This window comes from Schistocerca gregaria, chromosome 11 (assembly GCF_023897955.1).
Source record: "Schistocerca gregaria isolate iqSchGreg1 chromosome 11, iqSchGreg1.2, whole genome shotgun sequence".
NCBI lineage: Eukaryota > Metazoa > Arthropoda > Insecta > Orthoptera > Acrididae > Schistocerca > Schistocerca gregaria.
The window spans coordinates 74,191,878-74,205,052 of NC_064930.1; the positions used below are offsets into that span (position 1 = coordinate 74,191,878).

At 47.9% G+C, this 13,175-nt stretch overlaps 1 protein-coding gene and 1 non-coding gene across 2 annotated transcripts in view; one reads left to right on the top strand and one right to left on the bottom strand.

Annotated features, from left to right (window-relative positions):
- The window catches only part of LOC126295334 (alpha-mannosidase 2), a 923,615-nt gene that overhangs the window by 773,675 nt on the left and 136,765 nt on the right, over window positions 1-13,175 (bottom strand). The gene's annotated exons all lie outside the window — the stretch shown is intronic.
- On the top strand, window positions 5,428-5,500 carry Trnas-cga (transfer RNA serine (anticodon CGA)). Its single transcript has one exon. It is a non-coding gene; the product is annotated as a tRNA-Ser (tRNA).

Genomic DNA, 13,175 nt, shown 5'->3' on the forward strand with positions numbered 1-13,175 from the left:
TCTGCTTCTCGCAGTACCCGTTCTGGGCAAACACAGAGCGGAGATGGCTAAGCTCTGCCGATAAGCTGTCCTGATGTGAGATGTTTTAAAACACCCTGTTCAACGGCACGTCAAACTTCTAAGTTCCAAACGCCTTACACACCGGCCATTGGAAGAAGAGAAATTTAGCAGACGGACTGTGTTTAATCTCACAGATAAACCACTGAGTGACGCTGCAATGTCAGTGTTAGACAGGGGACTTAACTTTGCGCCTAGTCCCAAGACCTTGCCCATCAAGGAGTAGATCAGTGCCGTTGAACAGGGTGTTTTAAAACTTCCGAATGATGCTGCTGAAGAAATAAGGCGAGAGGCTTGCAGATCAGTAACCAGGATGCCTGCACCCAAGCAGAACGTCACCATTGAAGAAAGAGGAGCGCTCCGTTCTTTAAAAGAAGACAATGATATAGTAATTTCACCTGCTGACAAGGGTAACGCCACTGTTCTTCTGCCTGCTACATCTAACTTTGGCAAGATGATGGACATAACGACAGGATACAGCGTATCGTCGTCTCCAGAGAGATTCGACCGATGCCGTACAACGGAAGACATCCGCTCTCCTCAAATCCAGCAAACTTCCTGACCATCTGAAGAAGAGCTTAAGAGAACGAGCACCAGTTCCGCCATGACTTTATGGCCTGCCAAAGATACATAAGGAGAATGTTCCGCTTCGCCCTATCGTCAGTAATATAGGTGCCCCAACATACCACCTAGCTAAACATTTGGCTTCTCTTCTGAGTCCCATGCTGGGGAAATGTGAACAGCATATTCGAAACTCAGAAGATTTTATACGGCGACTGAAGAACCTGCGCCCTTGAATCTACCGATTTACTAGTGAGTTTCGATGTGATTTCTTTGTTCGCACGGGTGCCTCTGATGGACTCATTACAAGTCATAGGAGCAAAGCTGGAAGAGGACGACTTACACCTTTCCAAACACGTGCTTACCTCGACTTACTTTTTATTTAACGACCAGTATTTTGAGCAGACTGACGGTGTTGCTATGGGTAGCCCTCTGTCTCCCATAGTAGCTAATCTTTTTATGGAAGATTTCGAGGACAAAGCACTTCAGACGGTGGTTTTGAAACCCAAATGTTTTTGCAGATATGTAGATGATACGTTTGTGGTATGGCCGCATGGGACAGCAACGCTTCGTTCTTTCCTGCAACATCTGAACTCCCTCCATCCAAGCATCTGCTTCACCATGGAGGTAGAGAAAGATGGTGAGCTCCCGTTTCTGGATGTTTTTGTTCGTAGAAAAGGAGACGGCTCCTTGGGTGACAGTGTGTTCTGGAAGCCTACGCACACAGACTTGTATTTACAAGCTACGAGCTGTCATCATCCCTCACAGCACAGCGGTGTATTAGGGACGCTAGTGCATGAGCTAGAGCTATCTCAGATCAGGATAGCTTATCGGCAGAGCTTAGCCATCTCCGCTCTGTGTTTGACCAGAACGGGTACTCCGAGAAGCAGATCCGGAACGGCATTTCGACCAGCACGCTCCAAACCTCAAGAAGAGCCTGAAGAAGCAGAGACACCACGAGGTTGGTTTTCCTACCGTATGTCGGGGGCGTGTCTTTTAAGATGGGCAGAATTTTCAAGAAGTACCCGATTAAATGTGTATTCCCGCCTCCAGCACGAGTGCGATCAATGCTGGGCTCTGTTAAAGACAACCTCGGCCTGAGAAGACCAGGAATATATAAAATCGCTCCCGGCCGCATTTTCCTTGCAGCGGCGCGCTTTCGCAGACCGCGATCCGTTCTCCAGCAGAGGGCTCTTGTATTCGACGCTGTCTACGATTGGTATTCGATGACGTCATGCCCCGCTGGCGCCTGCGCTGTTGTAGAAAGCCAGCATATAAATTGGCGAGCTTCTCAGCGACGCGACAGTAGATATGGGACGAACTCGTTCATTCCCGTGAACTACTTCATTCGTTTCACTCTTTGCCGTGAAGCGTTCAAATGAATAGTTCATTCGTGAAGTACCAACGCCTGGCGAAGTTGCCCTGTTCGCCGTTCAGCCGCGGCAGCGCTCGCTTCGCTCGCTCGTACAATAAAGCTTCGTAATACTTCATAATTTTACCAACACATAGCCGAACTATGCAGTAACGTGCACGCAACGGTTTACGCTCTTACAGCGTCTGACAGTGAGTTAAATAGAGCATGGTCGAAGGGGACAAAGGAAAGTTAAACAGAGAAGCCTGTCACATATAAAAAAGGTATTACATTTAATTTTCTCATGAAGCGCCCAAAAAAGGTTTTATCTGCCAAATAAAACATTGTTTGATGTATTCATGGACTGAAAACTACGGCTACCAACGAAATGCAGTCCAATTCTATGTACCTTTTAAAATTGAATCCAAAATAGAATGAGTTTGTTTACCACTGCCACAAAGTCTGTATACCTACATTAAGTAATTATTCAGAAAGTTTTCCTGTGGATTTTATTTTTGTTGAGAATAATAACCCTACAGCTTCAAAACGTAAACTGTCACATTTAGTCATTGGTACGATTTCAGGTAAAATCGTTCTTTCAGTGTTATTAACAAACCTTTTATTTTCATGTCGGCTGTGCGTGCTCACACAGCCAGCCTCTTCGTTTGTATCTTTAATGTTGATTTGTCTGGAAGCGCTGCCAACGGTAGGCTACCCGTAGAAGCGGAGTGTAACTGCGCAATTAGTCACGGGTAATGAATGATGGCAGCACTGCAGGAAGCAACTGATGCTGCTTTCCCCTCGCCCCTCACCCCACAATCCCTCGTAAACCTATCGTTCGCCACAAACACCGCGCGATTCGTCGACAGGCTTTTTTTTTTTTTTTTACGGACTTTGAGTTGAGGGAGGTCTGAAGTGAAGGGAGGATGAGTGACGTAGCGCCGATGTAGTGGGGTAGGGAGAGGGAAAGAGAGTGAGTGAACTAGAAAAAAGTGTGGAGTGTGCTATCTGGGAAGACTTTGAAGTACCAGTTCATTGAAATTGAGTGGTTAGTTCACACTTCACTGGAGTGAAGCGTTCATTTTAACGACTCATTCACAAGCTCCCCAACACTACGCAACAGTAGCACCTGAAGTGGCGGGCAGTTGTCTCGCTGAAATATTGTGCGGTTTCTACAATATTATCCGGCGTAATTCCCGTGAACCTATCAAGCAGATGCAGCGTCGGGGAAGCCTCAAACAGCACAAGTCCCATAGTGCTCGGAGACATTTGAACCATTTGTTACAAAAAGGTACCGCCAAACTTTCAGGCAACATTCCTCACACACAAATAACGAAAAGATATTATGTGGACATGTGTCCGGAAACGCTTAATTTCCATGTCAGATCTGATTTTAGTTTCGTCAGTATGTACTGTACTTCCTCGATTCCCCGCCAGTTGGCCCAAATTGAAGAAAGGTAATGTTGACTTCGGTGCTTGTGTTGACATGCGACTCATTGCTCTACAGTACTAGCATCAAGCACATCAGTATGTAGCATCAACAGGTTAGTGTTCATCACGAACGTTGTTTTGCAGTCTGTGCAATGTTTACAAATGCGGAGTTGGCAGATGCCCATCTGATGTACGGATTAGCACGAGTCAATAGCCGTGGCGCGGTACGTTTGTATCGAGACAGATTTCCAGAACGAAGGTGTCCTGACAGGAAGACGTTCGAAGCAATTGATCGGCGTCTTAGGGAGCACGGAACATTCCAGTCTATGACTCGCAACTGAGGAAGACCTAGAACGACGAGGACACCTGCAATGGACGAGGCAATTCTTCGTGCAGTTGACGATAACCCTAATGTCAGCGTCAGAGAAGTTGCTGCTGTACAAGGTAACGTTGACCACGCCACTGTATGGAGAGTGCTACGGGAGAACCAGTTGTTTCCGTACCGTGTACAGCGTGTGCAGGCACTATCAGCAGCTGATTGGCCTCCACGAGTACACTTCTGCGAATGGTTCATCCGACAATGCGTCAATCCTCATTTCAGTGCAAATGTTCTCTTTACGGATGAGGCTTCATTCCAACGTGATCAAATTGTAAATTATCACAATCAGCATGTGTGGGCTGATGAGAATCCGCACGCAATTGTGCAATCACGTCATCGACACAGATTTTGTGTGAACGTTTGGGCAGGCATTGTCGGTGATGTCTTGATTGGGCTCCACGTTCTTCCACCTACGCTCAATGGAGAACGTTTTCACGATTTCATACGGTATACTCTACCTGTGCTGCTAGAACATGTGCCTTTACAAGTACGACACAACATGTGGTTCATGCACGATGGAGCTCCTGCACATTTCAGTCCAAGTGTTCGTACGCTTCTCGACAACAGATTCGGGGACCGGTGGATTGGTAGAGGCGGAACAATTCCGTGGCCTCCACGCTCTCCTGACCTCAATCCTATTGACTTTCATTTATGGGGGCATTTGAAAGCTCTCGTCTACGCAACCCCGGTACCAAATGTAGAGACTCTTCGTTCTCGTATTGTGGACGGCTGTGGTACAATACGCCATTCTCCAGGACTGCATCAGCGCATCAGGGATTCCATGCGACGGAGGGTGGATGCACGTATCCTCGCTAACGGAGGACATTTTGAACATTTCCTGTAAGAAATTGTTTGAAGTCACGCTGGTACGTTCTGTTGCTGTGTGTTTCCATTCCATGATTAATGTGATTTGAAGAGAAGTAATAAAATGAGCTCTAACATGGAAAGCAAGCGTTTACGGACACATGTCCGCATAACACATTTTCTTTATTTGTGTGTGAGGAGTCTTTCCTGAAAGTTCGGCCGTACCTTTTTGTAACACCCTCCATATGCGGGAAGCACGTCACGCATTCCGCCAATCGCACCACATCTGTAGTCGCAGCGGTTGCGAATTTCGGTGTTCGGACGTGCTGTACTGTTATTGTTAATGCAACGCCAACACGCTTTTGCAATACATGCCGGCTGCAGGACACGTCGGTGCCAGAAAATACCACTTTGCAACGGCAGCTGACGAATGCACACTTGCATCTAATGTGAGACACTACGTGCTACTGTTTATACACGGCGAGGCAACAGGGGCCCTTTTACCCACCTAACAGCTGGCGGCTTAGCCGCCTCGCCATTGCTGTTGCCTGGGCAAAACGGTGTCACCTCCCTATCGGGGAACTAAACGTCAAATGACGCAACTAATTTCAAACGCGGTATACATTTCTGCCATTAAATTGCGACACGGCGAGGACGAAGTGCAATAGACGTCAAATTTAAAGTTACTGGCAGATTAAAACTCTGTGCCGGATCGAGAGTCGAACTGGGGACATCTGCCTTTCGCCTGTAAGTGCAAGGTTCACAGGAGAGCTTCTGTTAAGTTTGCAACGTAGGAGACGAGGTACTGGCGGAAGTAAAGCTGTGAGGACGGGGCGTGAGTCGTGCCTGGGTAGCTCAGTTGGTAGAGCACTTGCCTGCGAAAGGCAAAGGTCCCGAGTTCGAGTCTCGGTCGGGCACACAGTTTCAATTTGACAGGACGTTTCATATCAGCGCACACTCCGCTGCAGAGTGAAAATCTCATTCTGGAAACATCCCCCAGGCTGTGGCTAAGCCATGTCTCAGCTATATCCTTTCTTTCAGGAGTGCTAGTTCTGCAAGGTTCGCAGGAGAGATTCTGTAAAGTTTGGAAGGTAGGAGGCGAGGTACTGGTAGAAGTAAAGCAGTGAGGACGGGGTGTGAGTCATGCCTGGGTAGCTCAGATAGTAGAGCACTTGCCCGCGAGAGGCAAAGGTCCCGAGTTCGAGTCTCGGTCCGGCACACGGTTTTAATTTGCCGGGAAGTTTCATATCAGCGCACACTCCGCTGCAGAGTGAAAATCTCATTCTGTTTAAATGTCGTTTAGCGATCCGAGGACGTGGTGTTCCTAGACCACCCGTAGTTCACGACTAGACAGGATTCAACAATTCCTGTGCTGTCCGGGTCATCTCCTAACACGTCTTCAGTCTGGAATTTCACTGACTGGAGTAGAGTCTTGATGAGTCGTGCCTGGACAGGTACATGATGTCAGTTTGACTGTCAACCGCCATACGGGCGAACAACCAGCAGTGATGGTTTGCGGTTGCGATTTATTTTTATAGTTAGATCCTTTTGGTTGTCATCTGCTGTCAAACGCCTCGTTTTTTCGCCCTTTATGGCAAGCCATCGTGGTGTTATATTTCAGCACGATACTGATCGCACACACAGCGAGAGATTCTACTGCTTGCACTCCTGCGTGAGACTCCCAACCTCGGCCAACAAGATCGTCGAATCTACCCCCTACTGAGAACCTTTGGGGCATTAGAGGCCTGGTCCATGAACCATCTCCGGATTCTGATGATGTAACGCACAAATTAGACAGAATTTGGGGAGATATCTCTCGTAAGGGAACCTCCCCATCGCACCCCCCTCAGATTTAGTTATAAGGGGGCACAGTGGATAGGCCTTAAAAACTGAACACAGATCAATCGAGAAAACAGGAAGAAGTTGTGTGCAACTATGAAACAAATAAACAAAATATACAAATTGAATAGTCAATGTGTAAGATAGGGAACATCAAGGATAGTATGAGCTCAGGAGCGCCGTGGTCCCGTGGTTAGTGTGAGCAGCTGTGGAGTGAGAAGTCCTTGGTTCAAGTCTTTCCTCGAGTGATAATTTTAACTTTTTATGTAATCAACTTTGCTCTCCAAAATAAACTGTTGCACTTTATGTGACAAACTCTTACCTTTACATAACTTTTTTGGAGTGATTATCACATCCACAAGAAAACCTAAATCGGGCAAGGTAGAAGAATCTTTCTACCCATTCGCCACCGGGCGAGGTGGCGCAGTGGTTAGCACACTGGACTCGCATTCGGAAGGACGACGGTTCAATCCCGTCTCCGGCCATCCTGATTTAGGTTTTCCGTGATTTCCCTAAATTGCTTCAGGCAAATGCCGGGATGGTTCCTTTGAAAGGGCACGGCCGATTTCCTTCCCCATCCTTCCCTAACCCGAGCTTGCGCTTCATCTCTAATGACCTCGTTGTCGACGGGACGTTAAACACTAACCACCTAGACCACCTATCCATTCGCCGAGTGTTAGGTGGGTCGACAACATATTCCTGTCATGTGACGCACATGCCGTCACCACTGTCGTATAGAATATATGAGCAGTCGCGCGGTTCCGGACTGACGCGCCTAGAACCGCTCGGCCACCGCGGCCGGCTCAAGTGCTCGGTCACAACGCCATACAAAACCACTAGGAGAAACATTAGTAAAGTCATCCCGCAAGGAGCAAATCGTAAAGCGTCTGTTTTCTCTCATCTTCCTGCACCAAACTTTCATTAACGATCTAAGGACGCCCACTGCGTTGTTAATCGTGCACATTTGTGCGGCCATCTTTAAATGCTCTCACTCACTTTCATACCATTCCGTCACTCATAATATTTTCTCCTGAAACTGCACAGATCTCACGATGAATATCGATCTCTTTTAGGCCTTTAGCCCTAAGATATCTTACAACAGCCCGTACTTCACAGTCGGCGGGACTCACGATTATCGGAGGGATCTTAAGGACTCAGTACACAACGTAAACAAGGGAGAATCAGACTGTAATGGAGTCAGTGCGTAGATTAAGGTACAGGCTACATGTAAAAATAAAATTATTGAGATATGTTAGCACGTCTTTTTTTAAATTTCAAAACGGTACCTACTTAAAAAACACGCCTCGTACAGTTTTGTTACTGGTGGGCGTTATCAGACATCCTGTGGAAGATCGCCGAGTGCCTTCTTTGAAAAATACCTAGAACAGATAGGAACCCCAGTCATTACCGCAATATATTGAGTGTAATGTCCGCGTGCTTAGCTGGTGGTAACGTGTACGTGTTCGTGTTCGTGTTCCCCCCCCCCAGGGCAGCGGGCCTCGGTTCGATTCCCGGCAGGATCGAAGATTATCTCCGCTCAAGGACCGCGTGTTGTGTTGTCTTCATCATAATCATCTCATCCCTATAGACACGCAAGTCGCCGAAGTGGCGTCAACTCTGAAGGCTTGCACCAGCCCACCGGTCTATCCACCAAGGGGCCCTTGCCCCACGACATTTCATTTCACCGACTGAGTGTTGCGTTAACACTGCCCTGTCCGGTCACACAAAAGACGCCGTTAGTCCTACGTTCACGCCACCTCTCTCCAATGTAAGTCACTGATTGTGACTCCACTGTTCTACACGTACTCTTACCACGGCGTGTTGCAAACCACTGCTTGCGAGTGTTCCACTTTTTGCAAATAGCAGTTTATATTGTCAAGAGTCGATGGGTTAATAACACTGCTAGACAGCAGTAGTATGGATAGGTTTACTGGCAAAGGGTTGGGCGGTATAGCGCTCGTGTGTATGTGACTGCAGCGACCACGTCACACTACTTCAGCACCTGTCTGAGGGGTCTCCCATTACTGTGTGTCACGTGTTGTACGGTTAGGTCATTACATGCACAACTGGCCATTAAAATTGCTACACTACGAAGATGGCGTGCTACAGACGCGAAATTTAACCGACAGGAAGAAGCTGTGATATGCAAATGATTAGCTTTTCAGAGCATTCACACTAGGTTGGCGCCGGTAGCGACACCTACAACGTGCTGACATGAGGAAAGTTTACAACCGATTTCTCATACACAAACAGCAGTTGACCGGCGTTGCCTGGTGAAGCGTTGCTGTGACGCCTCGTGTAAGGAGAAATACGTACCGCCACGTTTCCGACTTTGATCAAGGTCGGATTGTAGCCTACCGCGATTGCGGTTTACCGTATCGCGACATTGCTGCTCGCGTTGGACGAGATCCAATGACTGTTAGCAGAATATGGAATCGGTGGGTTCAGGAGGGTAATACGGAACGCCGTGCTGGATCCCAACGGCCTCATATCACTAGCAGTCGAGATGACAGGCATCTTATCCGCACGGCTGTAACGGATCGTGCAGCCACGTCTCGATCCCTGAGTCAACAGATGGGGACGTTTGCAAGACAACAACCATCTGCACGAACAGTTCGAAGACGTTTCCAGCAGCACGGACTATCAGCTCGGAGACCGTGGCTGCGGTTACCCTTGACGCTGCATCACAGACAGACTCGACGACGAACCTGGGTGCACGAATGGCAAAACGTCATTTCTTCGGATGACTCCAGGTTCTGTTTACAGCATCACGATCGTCGCATCCGTGTTTGGAGACATCGCGGTGAAAGCACATTGGAAGCGTGTATTCGTCAACGTCACACTGGTGTATCACCTGGCGTGGTGGTATGGGGTGCCACTGGTTACACGTCTCGGTCACCTCTTGTTCGCATTGACGGCACTTTGAACAGTGGACGTTACATTTCAGATGTGTTACGACCCGTGGCTCTACCCTTCATTCGATCCCTGCGAAACGCCACATTTCAGCAGGATAATGCACGACCGCATGTTGCAGGTTGTGTACGCTCCTTTCTGGATATAGAAAATGTTCGACTGCTGCCCTGGCCAGCACATTCTCCAGATCTCTTATCGATTGAAAACGTCTGCTCAATGGTGGCCGAGCAACTGGCTCGTCACAAAACGCCAGTCACTACTCTCGATGAACTGTGTTATCGTGTTGAAGCTGCATGGGCAGCTGTACCTGTACACGCCATCCGAGCTCTGACTCAATGCCCAGGCGTATCAAGGCAGTTATTACGGCCAGAGGTGGTTGTTCTGGGTACTGATTTCTGAGGATCTATGCGCCGAAACTGCGTGAAAATGTAGTCACATGTTAGTTGTAGTATAATATATTTGTCCAATGAATAGCCGTTTATCATCTGCATTTCTTCTTGGTGTAGCAATTTTAATGGCCAGTAGTGTATTTGGAGCGCATCGAAATCTGTTATTTACAGTATGGAGGGACCGCTTGTTGGACACGGAAACCCAAAGGTAATGCCAAGCAGAGAGAAAGCGGCTTGCACAACACAGACTACCCCGCACGGCTGAATCACACCTGTCTTCGGACTGAAGATCACACACAGTCTGAGGCGAGATACAAAGATAGTAATAACTTCAACGAGAAGTCGGTTGTGCAGCAGTGCGGAACAACTGCGAATTCAATCGGCGGCAGTAGCTCGGGGCTAATAGGCCACACAAATCGACGAGGCCGGCGCAAGCCGGGGGTTTGCATCTCGACCCGCTCGCTCGTGGGGCGGGCCAATTCCGTGGCGCGATCTGCGCCGCCGATAAGGAATTAATTTGCGGGCGCATCCGTGCTAAATGAAGGCGGCGGCGTAATTACGCAGATAGCGGGCGTCGCCAGCGCTCTGCTAAACTTGGCCCGAAGTCAGCGCTGGGCGAGGAACGGCCAGAAGCCAGAAGCGGGCTGCTCGCCGTCTTCTGGGCGGCGGTACTCAACTTCTCGTCAGCGCCTCGAAAAAGGTAAGCTACGAAATTGCACTGATGCGCCAGAACACTATGACCAACTGCTTAGTAACTTGGTCGTCCGTCTCTGGAACGAAATAGATCACTCATTCTGCCTATCTGGAACCCGACAGTTTGTTGACAGGTATGTGGCGTTAGATCGCTACGCACAGATTGTTGTTGTTGTTGTCTTCAGTCCTGAGACTGGTTTGATGCAGCTCTCCATGCTACTCTATCCTGTGCAAGCTTCATCATCTCCCAGTACCTACTGCAACTTACATCCTTCTGAATCTGCTTAGTGTATTCATCTCTTGGTCTCCCTCTACGATTTTTACCCTCCACGCTCCCCTCCAATACTAAATTGGTGATCCCTTGATGCCTCAGAACATGTCCTACCAACCGATCCCTTCTTCTGGTCAAGTTGTGCCACAAACTTCTCTTCTCCCCAATCCTACTCAATACCTCCTCATTAGTTATGTGATCTTCCCATCTAATCTTCAGCATTCTTCTGTAGCACCACATTTCGAAAACTTCTATTCTATTCTTGGCCAAACTATTTATTGTCCATGTTTCACTTCCATACATGGCTACACTCCATACAAATACTTTCAGACTTCCGGACACTTAAATCAATAATCGATGTTAACAAATTTCTCTTCTTCAGAAATGCTTTCCTTCTCATTGCCAGTCTACATTTTATATCATCTCTACTTCGAAAATCATCAGTTATTTTGCTCCCCAAATAGCAGATCTCCTTTACTACTTTAAGTGTCTCATTTCCTAATCTAATTCCCCCAGCATCGCCCGACTTAATTCGACTAAATTCCATTATCGTCGTTTTGCTTCTGTTGATGTTCATCTTATATCCTCCTTTCAAGACACGGTCCATTCTGTTCAACTGCTCTTACAAGTCCTTTGCTGTCTCTGACAGAATTACGATGTCATCGGCGAACCTCAATGTTTTCATTTCTTCTCCATGGATTTTAATGCCTACTTCGAATTTTTCTTTTGTTTCCTCTACTGCTTGCTCAATATACAGACTGAATAAAATCGGGGAGAGGCTACAACCCTGTCTCACTCCCTTCCCAACCACTGCTTCCCTTTCGTGCCCCTCGAGTCTTATAACTGCCATCTGGTTTCTGTACAAATTGTAAATAGCCTTTCGCTCCCTGTATTTTAGCCCTGCCACTTGTAATTCGCGTAAATAACGGACCGCTGATCTCCACACGCGGTGGTTGTGCCCAATAGCGACCCAGATGGGCTTCATAGGATTTACATCACGCGAATTTGGCCGCCCAGACATCAACGTAGATTCAGTATAATACTTCTGAAACAACTGTAGCACGCTTCTCGTTGTGACGAAAATTTTGGAAATTAGTGGTAAGTTCCTATAGGACCAAACCGCTGAGGTCATAGTTCCCTAAGCACACAAAGTACCTAATCTAACGTAAACTAAGATACACCGGTGCCCGAGGGAGGACTCCACCTCTGACAGGGGAAGCCGCGAGAACCATGGCAAAGCGGCGAAGACCACGCGGCTACTCCGACACACGGAAAATTATAGCGCTAACGGATGGCACCGCCGTTGGGAAAAAAAACATCGACCACGAAGCGATGCTGCTGGTTGGCAGCTGTCAGTGTGTCTTCGATTACTACCACAGGTACGATGCAGTCACAGCAGCATGTCTCCCACAGCATACGTTAAGATTGGTTCAAATGGCTCTGAGCACTATGGGAGTTAACATCTGTGGTCATCTGTCCCCTAGAACTTAGAACTAATTAAACCTAACTAACCTAAGGACAGCACACAACACGCGGTCATCACGTGGCAGAGAAAATCCCTGACCCCGCCGGGAATCGAAGCCGGGAACCCGGGCGCGGGGAGCGAGAACGCTACCGCACGGCCACGAGCTGCCGTTCACCTCCATTGTGGCGTTTGTGGAGACGATCAGCGACCCAGTGTAGAAAAATTATGATTCACCCGAAGAGCCGACACTTTTCCATTGCTCGACAACCGACGGTCCCCTGCCCACTGCAATTGTAACTGGCGGCGTCGTTGGGTCAACATGTCAACACGTAGTGGACATTAATATCGAGTGTGTCCAACCTTCCTACATCTACGTCCATACTCCGCAAGCCACCTGACGGTGTGTGGCGGAGGGTACTTCGAGTACCTCTATCGGTTCTCCCTTCTATTCCAGTCTCGTATTGTTCGTGGAAAGATTGTCGGTATGCCTCAGTGTGGGCTCTAATCTCTCTGATTTTATCCTCACGGTCTCTTCGCGAGATATACGTAGGAGCGAGCAATATACTGCTTGATTCCTCGGTGAAGGTATGTTCTCGACACTTCAACAAAAGCCCGTACCGAGCTACTGAGCGTCTCTCCTGCAGAGTCTTCCACTGGAATTTATCTATCATCTCCGTAACGCTTTCGCGATTACTAAATGATCCTGTAACGAAGCGCGCTGCTCTCCGTTGGATCTTCTCTATCTCTTCGATCAACCCCATCTGGCACGGATCCCACACCGGTCAGCAGTATTCGAGCAGTGGGCGAACAAGTGTAGTGTAACCTACTTCCTTTGTTTTCCGATTGCATTTCCTTAGGAATCTTGCAGTGAATCTGTCTGGCATCTGCTTTACCGACGATTCATTTTATATGGTCATTCCATTTTAAATCCCTCCTAATGCCTACTCCCAGATAATTTATGGAATTAACTGCTTCCAGTTACTGACCTGCTATATTGTAGCTAAATGGTAAAGGATCTATCT